This window comes from Neovison vison, chromosome 2 (assembly GCF_020171115.1).
Source record: "Neovison vison isolate M4711 chromosome 2, ASM_NN_V1, whole genome shotgun sequence".
Classification (NCBI taxonomy): Eukaryota; Metazoa; Chordata; class Mammalia; order Carnivora; family Mustelidae; genus Neogale; species Neogale vison.
The window spans coordinates 12,331,161-12,344,655 of record NC_058092.1 but is presented as its reverse complement, the minus strand read 5'-3'; the positions used below and the strand labels follow the sequence as shown (position 1 = coordinate 12,344,655).

The window sequence follows — 13,495 nt, the reverse complement described above, 5'->3', positions numbered from 1 at the left end:
CTTGAAGGCACAGCCCACGCATCTCTCAGGGGCCAGGACCCAAAGTGTCCTGGGCTGAGCTGGGCAGGAGGAGCACACGGCCCCAGGGAAGCTGATGGGCTGCAGAGGATGGGGTAATCCCAGGAGCCACCTTGTGGGTGGGGAGGACTCCGGCGGCGGTGGGGGGGCTTTACACCGGAGAACTCTCCCCGAGAGTTTTCTTGGAGGCCCCAGAAGCAGCTGTGCCATCTGGGATCTGTCCACCTGAGCGATTTCTGGGCATCTTGCTCACCTCTCTGAGCGCCAACAAAATTCCAAGGGTAACAGTGAGAAGACCTGCCCCTCAGATCGTTATGAAGAGCACAGGACATGTAATTGGTCAAGACTCTGGTAGGGATTTGGAACTCTTGAACACAGAGGAAGGAAAGGATTCATTCTTACTCTGGAAGCAGTAGAGTGTGTGTGTGATTGAGACTGCTGACTCTGGAATCACTGGGAACTATGCTCGGATCCTGCATTACCGGCTGTTCAACCTTGGACTACTTCCTTAACCTCTCTGGGCTTCAGTTTCCTCGACCTTAAACAGGTTGGTGATGACAGTGTCTGGTCAAAGGGCTGCTGTGGGCATTAAATGCAAAAATACTCGGAAAACACGGGGCCTGCTTCATCCAGCACCATCATCAACGTCATCACTGGTATATGGAGAATGTTTTTGGAAAGATGTGACCTTGGAAAAGGCTTTGAAGGGTGAATAGGAGTTTGAGGACTCAAAATAATTTGGGGCACAAGGCAGGCACCTAAGAAGTATTTGTGGTTGCAAAACAGAGCAGAGGAGGTTCTGCAGGATTGGGGATGTTGGGGGGGCAGCCCCACTTTCTGGAGACAGCCTGGTGTCCAGGAGAGAGATGGGCTCAGATGTTGGTTAGCCTTGGATTGAACCATCTATATGAGCTTCTCCAGAGAAACAGAACCAATAGGTTCAATATAGGAACAATAGATTTATTGTGAAGGGTTGACTCACGCGATCACAGAGGCTGAGAAGCACAGTCATCTGCCAACTGTGTGCTGGAAAAGCCAGTAGGATAGTGTCCAGACCCAAAGGCCGAGAACTAGGGGACCAGCTGTGTAAGTCCCGGTCCAAGTCCTGAGGCCTGAGAACCAGGAGCACTGATCACTGAAGGCGGGAGAAGACAGGTGTCCCAGCTCCAACAGAGAGAGAATTCACCCTTCTTCTGCCTTCCATTCGATCCGTGCTCTCTAGGGTTTAGATGATGCCCAGCTGTACTGGGGAGGGTCCCCTTCTTTACTCAGTTTACCTACTCAAATGCGAATCTTCCCCAGAACTGTGCTCCTAGAAATGATGTTTTACCAGCTATCTGCATGCCTCAGCCCAGTTTAAGTGGACACATAAAATTAACCATCACGGGGGCGCCTGGGTGGCTCAGTGGGTTAAAGCCTCTGCCTTCAGCTCAGGTCATGATCCCGGGATTTGGGGATCAAGTGCTGCTGCATTGGGCTCTCTGCTCAGCAGGGAGCCTGCTTCCCTTCCTCTCTCTGCCTGCCTCTCTGCCTACTTGTGATCTCTGTCTGTCAAATAAATAAATAAAATCTTAAAAAAAAAGAAATTAACCATCACGGAGTTCTAGCTCCGCCTCCTACCGGCTGAGAGAACTTTCTCTGGCCTTAGTTTCTCCATGGGAAAGCAGAGTCCGAACAACACTTTCATCGCCTGGCCAGTGTCTGTAGAAAGTCCCTGGCCTGTGGCGGGTGCTTTGTAAATGTCAGTCACCATGTACGGTCTTAGGGAATGGGGCAACGTCTTCCCTCCTGCCACTGCCGCTCGCCTCCTCCTGGCCACGCCATCCTCCCCTGCCCAGGGGCACAAGACCTGCCACCCGCGTCTTTACTGCTTTGTCCGGATGCCGTACTGTCACCCCCAACGCTTGCAGTGAGTTCCGATGTCCCTCCCTCTTAGAGCCGGGGACCGCAAACCTCTGTAAAGGCCCAGACAGTAAATCTTCCAGGCTGGGCGAGCCAAGAGCCCCACTTGCAGGCACCATGTGGCTGCTTACATAACAAGGGATAAAATGAATTTTCATAAATGCTTCCATTTGTTGTCAAACCCTACATTTATCATCGAGGAGAATTTGTTTGTACCACGGGTCTACGAGAAAGCAGAGGGAAGTTCCTCGGGGAGGGCGTAACATTTTTGCTTAACTGAGGTTCAAATACAAAAACCATCCTTTTTGTTTTTAAGATTATATTTATTTATTTGAGAGAGAGAGACAGAGACAGAATGAATAGGGGGAGGGAGAAGCAGGCTCCCCGCTGAGCAAGGAGCCAGACGAGAGGTGTGACACTCCCCCCACCCCCACCCCCAGACTGCAGGATCATGACCTGAGCCAAGGCAGATGCTTAATGGACCAAGCCACCCAGGGGCCCCTAAAGTTCATTCTTTTTTTTTTTTTTTTAATGCAATGTTTTGAGTAAACAATTCCTTTTTTTTTTTTTTAAGATTTTATTTATTTATTTGACAGACAGAGATCACAAGTAGGCAGAGAGGCAGGCAGAGAGAGAGAGGAAGGGAAGCAGGCTCCCTACTGAGCAGAGAGCCCGATGCAGGGCTCGATGCAGGGCTCTATCCCAGGACCCTGAGACCATGACCTGAGCTGAAGGCAGAGGCTTAACCCACTGAGCCACCCAGGCGCCCCCCTAAAGGTCATTCTTAACTTGTGGGTTAGATCTGGACTCTCGGTGCCTCTTTTTTTTTTTTTTTTTTTTAATAAGCTCTTGGCCCATTCGTTGATCACACACTCCTTCCTGTCGTTGGCTGCGATTTAGATCTTGTTGCAAAAAAAGAGAATTGCCGGGGCTGGGTGGCTCAGTGTGTTAAAGCCTCCGCCTTCCCCTCAGGTCATGAGGGATCGAGGCCCGCATCGGACTCTCTGTTCAGCCGGAAGAGTGCTTCCACCTTCCACCTCTCTCTCTATCTGCCTGCCACTCTGTCTACTTGTGATCTCTGCCTGTCAAATAAATAAATAAAATCTAAAAGAAGAAGAAGAAGAAGAAGAAGAGAGAATTGTCAGGAAAGTTTGCCTAAGCTCTGCGGCCCGTTACTGTGGCCCGTTACCTGCAGAGTACTTACTGAGCAACTACTAGGTTCTGGAAGCTGCAGAGAGCTGGGGAGGCAGCGGTAAATGAGCCAAGCCTAGGGCATCCCTCTAAGCTTTCGGCCCTGCTGGAGGGAGACAGAAGAGTGAACAGTCGAGTCCTTGACCTTCCCGAGCCTCAGGCTTCCCTGATGTCCTAGAGACATCATAATCAGTGACCCGGTGGCCTCAGCAGGAGGCTGGGAAGCCCAAGACAGGAGACAAACATGCTTTGCTCACTTAGAGGCCCACACTGAGGAGAGAAGGGACCTTCCCCGTGCTACTATCTTTAGCTGCTTTTTCTTGTCTGAAACAGGAGATTTCTGACAAGAGACCTTCAGGTCTCATCGCAGTGGGTGGGGATGGCAGAGAGTGGAAAGGTAAGTTCATCAAGGAGTCTGGGTGGTTGCTGATGGGCCATGGATCCTGGAGTGGAGACATGCTGGGGGGTGGGGGTGCAGGGGGCACGTTCCTCGTGCCCCCTGCAGCCCTTTAGCTTCTCCTTTAGCATCTGGGGGAATTCTCTCCCAGCATCAAAGCGTCCATTGGGTAGAAGCAAATATTTATATTTGCCTGGTAAAGCTGCCCCCCAAGTCCTCAAGGCAGGTTTGCCCTTGTGCATTCTTCCCCCTGATCCCCATTGCCAGCTCATAATTGCTCCTCACAAGGGGGCTGCCTGCCTCCCCGCAGGCCCATGCCCCCTGGCCAGGGATGTCATTTGTCCCACTAATGAGCCTCCAGGCAGAGGATCGCTCCTTCTGTGGTTAAGAGGCCCCATCTGGGGAGGAGAGCCCAGATGGTAAGAGCCACCCAGCACCCGGGAGTCCCTGCTCTGGGGGAGCTCTCCAGCCCGCTGCTGAGCTCCGTGCCCCCCCCACCCCCGGGTTTAGAACTAAGAAGATATTAGAGCCTGGAAAGCGTCTGTATCTTCACGTTCCACAGTTTTCGAACTATTGTAGCTGCGGCATTTTTTTCTTCCAACAAAATCCTGCAGGGAACACGATACAGAAAGCCTTGAGGTGGCCAAGTGTCCTGCTTACAAGTCCCTGTTTGAAAGAGGAAGGAAGATTGGATATCCACAGGCCTAGCGTGAACTTGACTTAAGCCTCCTCGCTCGCATAAAAATTAACTCCAAATGGATCAAAGACTTAAAGTAAAACACAAAACTCTCAAACATTTAGAAGAAAATGGAGAAGAATGTCTTTGGGCCCTAGGGCTAGGGCTGTTTTCTTCCCTCCCCCCCCTTCTCTCCGCCCCCCTCCTTCTCCTTCCCCTCCCGTTTCTTCTTCCCCTTCTGCTCCTCCTCCACTTTCCTATTCTTCCTCTTCCTCTTCTCCTTCCCCTTTTCCTTTTCTCTTTCCTCCTCCTTCTTTTTTCTCTTCTTCCCGGATCACTGGTTGATTACAAAAGGATGGAACTCAGGAAAAAAAAAGGCCACAACTCAGAAACAGCCAAATGGAAGAGATGCATAGGGCGGGGATGTGAGCAGCAGGAGGGCTTCCCTGCCCTTTCTAAGATCGCCCGTTCTCCTCAAATCTCCACTTTTTCACCCACCCCGGAGCTCCATCCAAAGCTCAATCCGCAAAAGAAAAAAAAAAAAAAAATCGATAAACTGGACTTCATCAAAATTGGGAAATTTCATCCTGTGAAAAAATCCTGTTAGGATGGAAAGATGAGCTACAAACTTGGAGAAAAGATTTCCAACCCACACCCCTGACAAAGGACTCCTATCTAAAATATATAAGGAACTCGGGCGCCTGGGTGGCTCAGTGGTTAAGCCGCTGCCTTCGGCTCAGGTCATGATCTCAGGGTTCTGGGATCGAGTCCCGCATTGGGCTCTCTGCTCAGCAGGGAGCCTGCTTCCCTCTCTCTCTCTGCCTGCCTCTCTGCCTACTTGTGATTTCTCTCTGTCAAATAAATAAATAAAATCTTAAAAAAAAAAATTTAAAAATAAAATAAAATATATAAGGAACTCTCCAACCTCAACAGAAAGAAAGAAAGAAAGAAAGGAAAAGAGAAAGAAAGAAAAAAAGAAAATGCAATTAGAAAAATGGGTCAAAGACATGAGCCATTTCAGGGAAGAGGACCTACAGATGCCAGACAGGTACATGGAAAGACAGTCTGCATCACCAGTCATAAGGGAAATGCAAATCAAGACCCCAGTGAGACGTCATGACATACCTGTTAGAATGGGTAATACGAAAAAGGACAGGGGCCAGATGCCGGCGAGAGTGCAGAGAAACGGGCTGTCTCGTCCACAGCTGGCGGGAATATAAACGCTACAGCCACTTTCGAAAATAGTTTTGGCAGTTTCTTTAACAAAACTAAATATACACTTACCCTTTGACCCAGCGATGACACACTTGGGCTTTTATCCCAGAGAAACAAAAACTTACATCCACACAAACACCAATCTACGAATATTCATAGCAACTTTACTTTTACTTTACTTTACTTTACATAGCCCAAACGTGGGAACAAGCAGAATGTCTTCTCATCAGACGAATGGCTGAGGGAGCTGTGACAGGTCACACCACATGGAACATGAAACAAGAAGAAGGAACAAACCACCAAACTTCCAAGGCTGACTTTTTCTTTCTTCCCTTTTTTTTTTTTTTTTAAGATTTTATTTATTTATTGGACAGAGAGAGAGAGAGCCAGAGAAGGAGCACAAGCAGGGGGAGTGGGAGAGGGAGAAGCAGGCTTCCTGCTGAGTAAGGAGCCTGATGCGGGGCTCTATCCCAGGACCCCAGGACCACGACCCAGACACCTAACAACTGAGCTACCAGCCGCCCCTAAGTTTGACTTTTTCACTCAGCCTAATCCTTGTGATATCAGTACCCCACTTACTACACGCTGGGCACCATTCTAAGACAAGCCCCTTTGGACCACAGAAGGAAGCTGGCTCTAAGGTAGATTTTATTGTTAAAATTCCCACTTTCAGGGATGCCTGGGTAATTCAGTCATTAAGCGTCTGCCTTCAGCTTGGGTCATGTTCCCAGGGTCCTGGGATCAAGCCCCACATCAGGCTCCCTGCTCAGCGGGAAGCCTGCTTCTCCCTCTCTCACTTCCCCTGCTTGTGTTCCCTCTCTCCCCTCTCTCACTATGTCTCTCTCTCTCTGTCAAATAAATAAATAAAATCTTTAAAAAAATAAAAATAAAATTCCCACTTTTAGAGGAGGGAAGTGAAGCCCAGAGAGGCTCTTTAACTGGTCCAAGATCACACAGCAAACAACAAAGCTGGGATCCAAACCCGAGCAGGCCAGTTCCAGAGTCTGTGCTCCCCAAATCCCTCCCTCGCTGTCTCTCCCTGGGGTCCACCCTTTTCTGCCTCCCCAGAAGGGCCGTGCCTGCATTCCTGGGGTCACCTGTGTTCACCACTGCCCCATGAGTCATCTGGAAACCCCGTCCCGGTCAGACTGGTTGCCCAGAAATCCCTAGCACCCTGTTTTGGACACAGACCATTAGGGAATGGTGTGGGAGGAGAACGCTTCTTGGTCCAGCCAAATTCCTTCCTTCCCTCCAAGGGAGGGAAGGGAAACCAGCCCAAGACACAGGCAATTTAATGAGGTTTGGTAATAAACATGCTCTTTTGAAGAAAAAAAAAATAGTGTGCATAATAATAGTTATTCAAACCATCCAGAAGATAAAAAATAATGAGTGGTTTAGTTGTCAAGGTGGGTCCTGGCCGCCTGGTGGGGAGGAGGGCTTTGCTTCTTTCGGCTCTGACCTGGAGACAGAGGACCTTCTCCAGCTTTCTGGTCTCTCGTCCCTCAAAGGAGGGGACTGGGTTCCAGCTAGAAAATGATACTTTCCAGAGCAACCTAATAGACATAGAAATGACTGTATTTCGCACCTAGACGCTAGACACGACATGCCAAGATCAGGTTTCCACCTGCAAGGCTCATCCTCCTCGGGGGCCAGCTTCCTGCTTCCTAAGCCCCATAATCAGGCTGGTGTTTGATGACGGGTTGTACACCTGGTCACACATGCAAAGGCAAGAAGGCTCCCATGGATCAGGTCCAGACCTGCGTGATTCAGCGTGTGCCTTTAAATAGGCTTGCTTTCTCCGCCACGAGCCCATCTTTCCCAGTCCTGGTCCTCGGAGTCCGTGGTTCATCACAGACCAAAGAACCCCGGAGGTGGGAGAGAGAAGCCTCCTGATCTCTCCAAGACAAAGGTGTTTGTGGACCACTTGCCTCAAGATCTGCACAGCACCTGCCTGAGTATCTCGCCTTAAATCAACGCCTATTTTAAACTGAGATGGGTAATATTTAAAGAGGAACGCCATAGCATTCATTCTTGAAAGCATGGATTTGATTTCTCATTACCACACACATACAGGTAGTTCTAACTTGCACTGAAATAAATTTGTAGCAATTGGAATTTTTTAAAATGTTCATCGGTGTACCAGCCCAAGCCACCTCCGGGTCCATTGCCACAGTGCCTGCCCATGAAGTCTGTCTGTAGTGTATATCCCCAGAGCACATCCATGAAGCTTGTCGGTGGTGCGTGTCCACAGTGCACAACCGTGGTACCCGTCTATGGCGTGCATCCATGGAATGTATCCATGGGGCATGCTGACAGCGTGTGTCTACAAAGCATACCTGCAGGGCCTATCTCTGGTTTGCATCCACAGAGCACGTTTAAGGGCATGTCTGGGGGGCACATCCGTGGAGTACAGACCTGTCCCCTTCATTTTGCAGTGAGGATGCCTGGGGTCCAAGCTTCCAGGCTCAGCCTGATGTTGTTGAGGCATATTCTGTGAAGGGGTCCAGGTCTCAGGGTGGAGGAGCAGTGACGTGTGGCAAAAAGAGCGTGGGCTTCCAAATCACAGAGTCCCAGTCATCACCTTGGAACCTACCGCCCCGTTGAACAACCTTGACCCTCAGAACCTCTCCAAGCCACTGCTTCCCCCTGTTCATTACAAAATTAACCGCTCTACCCACACAGAACACAGCTCACTGAGCTGGCTGGCCCCTTCCTAGCACCTGGGTCTATAGTCATCCTCTTCCTCTTTCTCCACTTGGTCCAAAAGAACAGAAGGCTTTCGCGCCTCAGGGTCTTTGCACATGCTGTTCCCAAGGCCTGATCTGCTGAACGAAGAGAGGAAGCTGAGGCTTGTGGACACTGTGCCTCCGTGTTGACTGGGTCAAGGGGCCTAATCTAAGGCCATGATATGGTGGTTGATAGGCCTGGCCTTGGGGAGGGGTCTGCACACGGGGGGGGGGGGTTCAGCCCACAGCTCGGACTTACCCAGCCACACGGTCCACACCCAGAATAGCACGGACATGAAGTAGATGCTGGGCCCCGGCACTATCTGGCTCCACGCCCAGCACCGCCATGGCCCACAGCGGAGGCTGATTTTTCAGATGATGCTTCTTTTTGAGACTCTCAGCCTGAAGAACCACATGCACCATTGCTGCCGTCCACCTGCTGTTTCCAGCTGTGGAACTGAACTGAGACTCCAGCAGGGATAGTGAGATAAGGTCGAAAAAAGAAGAGGAAGAGGGAGGATTTAAGAAAATGAAGACATGTCTCCCCAGAGAGGGTCGAGCAGGAGACACATTGACTTAAAGCCACATTGTCCCCCACCCGCCTCCCATTTCCAAGGCTCTCCCTCTCTTGGGAACAGTGCCTTTTCATTTGTCCTTCTAGCTCCTTTTCTGCCTCGAAACCGTACATCTGGACTGCCCACTGCCAGGCGGAATGGTATGTCTGCAGAATGTGGCTTTCCTTGGTAAGCCCGGACAAGGGACAGTCTTCAAAAAAATGACTGGAGAGCTGTTGATTAGAGACCATTCTATAAAGCGTGGTTCTGTCACAGTTCTAAGAGACGTGAAGGCAAGCTCCCGGCTGGGGACGGAGGGACTGATGGTTACAGACTCACACGCAGACGTTCACAAAACCCATCTCTATCCTGTTTGTCCTGGGTCTGAAAAGCCAAACTCCCAGGGCGTGCCTGTTTCCATTTCTCATTTCTCCTGGACTCCTGTATGTAAGTAGAAACACTGGAGCCCATGGGGCGGGGAGGGGATCCTGAAGGGGCTGCTTTTTGCTTGATGGGCAGGTGACTGGGGCTACAAAGCATAAGCCCCTCAAACCTTCAGGAAGAAAAGCAGGGGCATCGGCTCCAGGTGCTGGGCAAAACAGAGGTTCAGTAAACATTTGTTGAATTTCCGGAAGTCTTGGTCTTCATCTGCCAGCATGTGGGGCTTGGGGTCCAGCATCCTATGTCTTCTCTACCTGGAATAAGGCTGAGAATAACTCCCATGGGGCACACACAGTGAGGCTTCCCTTGAGACAAGGGGTATGACTTTTCATACTTTAAGACCCGTAAGGGGTGCCTGGGAGCTCAGCGGGTGAAGCATCTGCCTTCGGCTCAGGGCATGCATGATCTTGGGGTCCTGGGATCGAGCCCCGCATCAGGTTTCCTGCTCAGCAGAGAGTCTGCTTCTCCCTCTCCTTCTGCCTCTCCCCTCTCCCACCTCCTCCCCTTCTCCTTCCCTCCCTCCCTCTCTTTCTCTCTCTTTCTTTCTCTCATAAATAAAAAAATAAATATATGCATAAAAATAAGACACATGAAAATCAGCTTTGGGATCTTGATAAAAATGCAGATTCAGATTCAGTCTGATCTGGGGCCCAGCCTGAGATTCTGTATTTTTTTTTAATAAAATTCTTTTTAAGATTTTATTCATTTATTTGATAGTGATCACAAGTAGGCAGAGAGGCAGGCAGAGAGAGAGAGAGGAAGGGAAGCAGGCTCCCCACTGAGCAGAGAGCCCGATGTGGGGCTTGATCCCAGGACCCTGGGATCATGACCTGAGCCGAAGGCAGAGGCTTTAACCCACTGAGCCACCCAGGTGTCCTGAGAGTCTGTATTTTTTTAAAAAAGACTTTATTTATTTATTTGACAGAGATCACAAGTAGGCAGAGAGGCAGGCAGAGAGAGAGAGAGGGAAGTAGGCTCCCCGCTAAGCAGAGAGCCCGATGTGGGGCTCAATCCCAGGATCCTGGGACCATGAGGCAAGCCAAAAGCAGAGGCTTTAACCTACTGAGCCACCCAGGTGCCCCGAGATTCTGTATTTTTAACGAACACCCAAATGAAGCAGCTGCTGCTGGGCCAGGGACCACACCAAGGGTTTCGAGAAGGAGCTTACCTTATGGCTACTGTGTGGCCTTAGGTGGTCTCAGAGCCTCTCTGGGCTTCAATTCTTCACCTGGGTGTTACACAGATCAACAAACACAAATTGAGAGCGGAGTCCTGTCAGGCTGCCCCTGGTACTTGGGGGAAAAACAAAGGTGAATTAAGGCACAAGCCTGGCAGGGCCCGGCAGCCTGGGTGACTTGAAAGTCCAACGATGATATTTAAAGATCCTTAGGATTCTAAAACTTCATGGCTCCTGGGCAGAAATAGAGTTAGAAGAATTTCCTCTCCCGGGAAACAGCTTTCCAGACACCATGGCAAGCATCCCTCCTCCCCCCAATTGCTGTTCTCAGAATCAGGGAATATTCTTCCAGAAGGAACCCCAAAAGAAATTTAGTACAAACTCTATCTTGTCATTTAACAGGTGGGAACACTCGAGAACAGAGGCAGAAAGTGTCGGGTCCAGAGCAAATTGCCCGTTTTCCACGTACGGTTCTGAAGGCGATGCCGTCCAATGGAAATAAAATGGGAACCACAACACTTTAAGTTTTAAGTCATTTAAAATGTTGTGGTAGCCACACTGGAAAGAGTAGAAAGAAGAAGGTGATGTTAATTTTAGGACTCCGTTGACCTAATGCCAAAAATATGATCATTTCAACATGTGATCAGGATGATAAAAAAAAATTTTTTTTTAAAGATTTTATTTGTCAGAGACAGAGGGAGAGAGAGCGAGTGAGCACAGGCAGACAAAGAGGCAGGCAGAGGCAGAGGGAGAAGCAGGCTCCCTGCCGAGCAAGGAGCCCGATGTGGGACTCGATCCCAGGACTCTGGGATCATGACCCCAGCCGAAGGCAGCTGCTTAACCAACTGAGCCACCCAGGCGTCCCAGGATGATAAAATTATTAACGAGATATTTCAGATTCTTTTTTATGGTACTGAGATGTTGAAATTCGGTGTGGGTATGCCTTCAGCACACCAGCACACCGTAATTTGCATGAAGCCACATTTCCAGCGCTCAGGATAGCCCACAGCCACCTTGCTGGGAGGTGAAGGTGGAGATCCAAGTTAGAGCCCCCTAGCCTAATCTGACTCACAAACACAGACCATCAGGACTAATTTTGGTCTTTAGCATCCTTCTCAAGATCCGTAATCTTTTTTTTTTTTTTATAGACCCGGGAGTTGCTGCTTTCTGTGGCCAAGGTGAATGGCATTCCACTTCTGGGAGGGACCTTCAATGCCGCCTAATCTCACCTGACACGTGACTTCACCGAACACCAGAGTCGGGGGGTGGGGCTGGGTGAGGGCAGGCTGGCGGCGGGAACCCACATTTCCACAGTTCCTCATGCGAAGTGCTTGTAACACGGGGCCAGCCCCTAGGAAGTGCCCCAGAAATCCCAGCCACCTTCTTTTCTCCTCTTCCAGTTTTGCAGCGAAACGGTTTGTCCCGGATACTTGCGGCTGCTCTGAGGCTGCTGGATGAAAGTGAGATACGATTCGGAGCGCGTTTCAGAGGAGGAAGTGTCGTTTCCAGCCTGCCTGGTGGGTGCGCCTCCCTAGGTAACGTGGATTACATAAGCCGCTGTGGACGCGCCTATCTGATGAGTGTCTCCCGCACACCCCCTTTCAGCCAAGAAAGCCACACCGCCTTTCCCTAGGAGCACAGTGGTGGGGACCCTAGGCATGTACATGCAAAAAATACCATCTGACAAGTAGGGCCAGTTCTGGGGTGTTATCCCCAAAGTGCTTTTCTCCTGCAGCACCACCCCAAGAAAAACCAGTTTCAGGAGCACCACACCTAGGATCACATGATGCAATCTGATATTAGCGTCTCATTGCATCAGTGTTCCTGACGCATGTGTTTTCTGCGCTGGCAAAAAGCCTTATAATGGGGAAGGAGAAAAAAAAAAAAGGAAAAAGCTCATGGGCTCAAATCTAAAAGTACTATCAGTACTTCTCCTAATTGGCCACACAGGGTGTTCGGAGGATCAACACCCAACCAAACACGGAGGCCTGGCAGGCATCAGCATGCTGCTTCCTGAAGGGGACTTGATGGCATATTTAAGCAAAATTCTTTTCTGGTTGGTTCGCCTTAGGTTTTATATGAAAACGTCAAGGTTTAATCTCCTAAACCTTTTTTTAATGCAGGTCTATTAAGAAGAGGCTTTCAAAGGGTTTTTCTATTCTCTGTTATGACCTATCTGAAAAATCTCTGGAAAGTTCCAGTTGATTTCTCATTTCTAAAGTTCTCTTACATAAGTGCTCTTGGCTCCCTGGACACAGACTTGGGACTGATCAAATACCTTTGAGCTGGGACCCCTGGTGTCTCTGTCTTCGTTTAGACATTTGTTGCCTCCTGAATTCTGCTTCTTGCCATAATGATTAAGGAATGAATTAATTGCAAAAAGCCTAGAACCCTATCCAACTTCGGAAAGTTATCTAAAGAAGGAACGCCCTCTGACAGTCTAAGACAAAAGGAAGCAGGTAAAAAATCTTTGGTAGGAGAGCAGTAATTCATCCACCTCCCAGGATGAGCAAACAGATTTTCTAAGAAAAATCCATCTTTAATGTGGTTCACTGATTCCCCAGTTCAGGGTGCTTTGTGCTTCTCCCTCAGCCCCATGGACACTTATCCTCAACATGGTATGTCTCTCAAGGACCTGGGACTTGATCCCAGGACTCAATCCCAGGACCCTGGGATCATGACCTGAGCTGAAGGCAGAGGCTTTAACCCACTGAGCCACCCAGGCACCCCTAGTTTTATCACTCTTCACCTGGTGGGTCTTATCCATCCTGAAATTCACTGAGTTTAACTTTCCAAAGGAGGCCTTTCCCGAACCCAGAACAGGATGAGTGCCATCGCCGTAAAGGTCCCACACAGGTATTATTTGGCAACGTTTTCGCAGGACAGGAGAAAGCTTTCCTCCTCAATCCTCTTTAGGGTCCCTGGCTGAGTCTGAAAATCATGCCGACAAAGAGGAACAGGAGAAAAACATATGAGTTTATTTTAATGTAAGTTTTATGCGACATGGGAGCCCTCATAAGGGAATGAAGACCAAAAGGAACATTCCCGTGTCTTTTTTGGTTATGTTTGTTGGAGAGTGGAGGGTGCTTGAGTGCTAACATAGGTGAAAGAGTAAGAGGTAGGTGTGGCACACTGGTGGCAGGTAGCAAAGTTCATTTATTAGGATTCTTCTTGGTGTTCCTTTGTCTTCTGAGAAAA

The 13,495-nt window shown here is 49.4% G+C and overlaps 1 long non-coding RNA gene across 1 annotated transcript; it reads right to left on the bottom strand.

Moving 5' to 3' along the window:
- Positions 1 to 9,099: 9,099 nt before the first annotated feature.
- LOC122898587 lies at positions 9,100 to 11,853 on the bottom strand. The gene is made up of 3 exons (XR_006383011.1): positions 11,527 to 11,853; positions 10,289 to 10,412; positions 9,100 to 9,374 (listed from the first exon to the last, which is right to left on the bottom strand). It is a non-coding gene; the product is annotated as an uncharacterized LOC122898587 (long non-coding RNA).
- Positions 11,854 to 13,495: the final 1,642 nt, after the last annotated feature.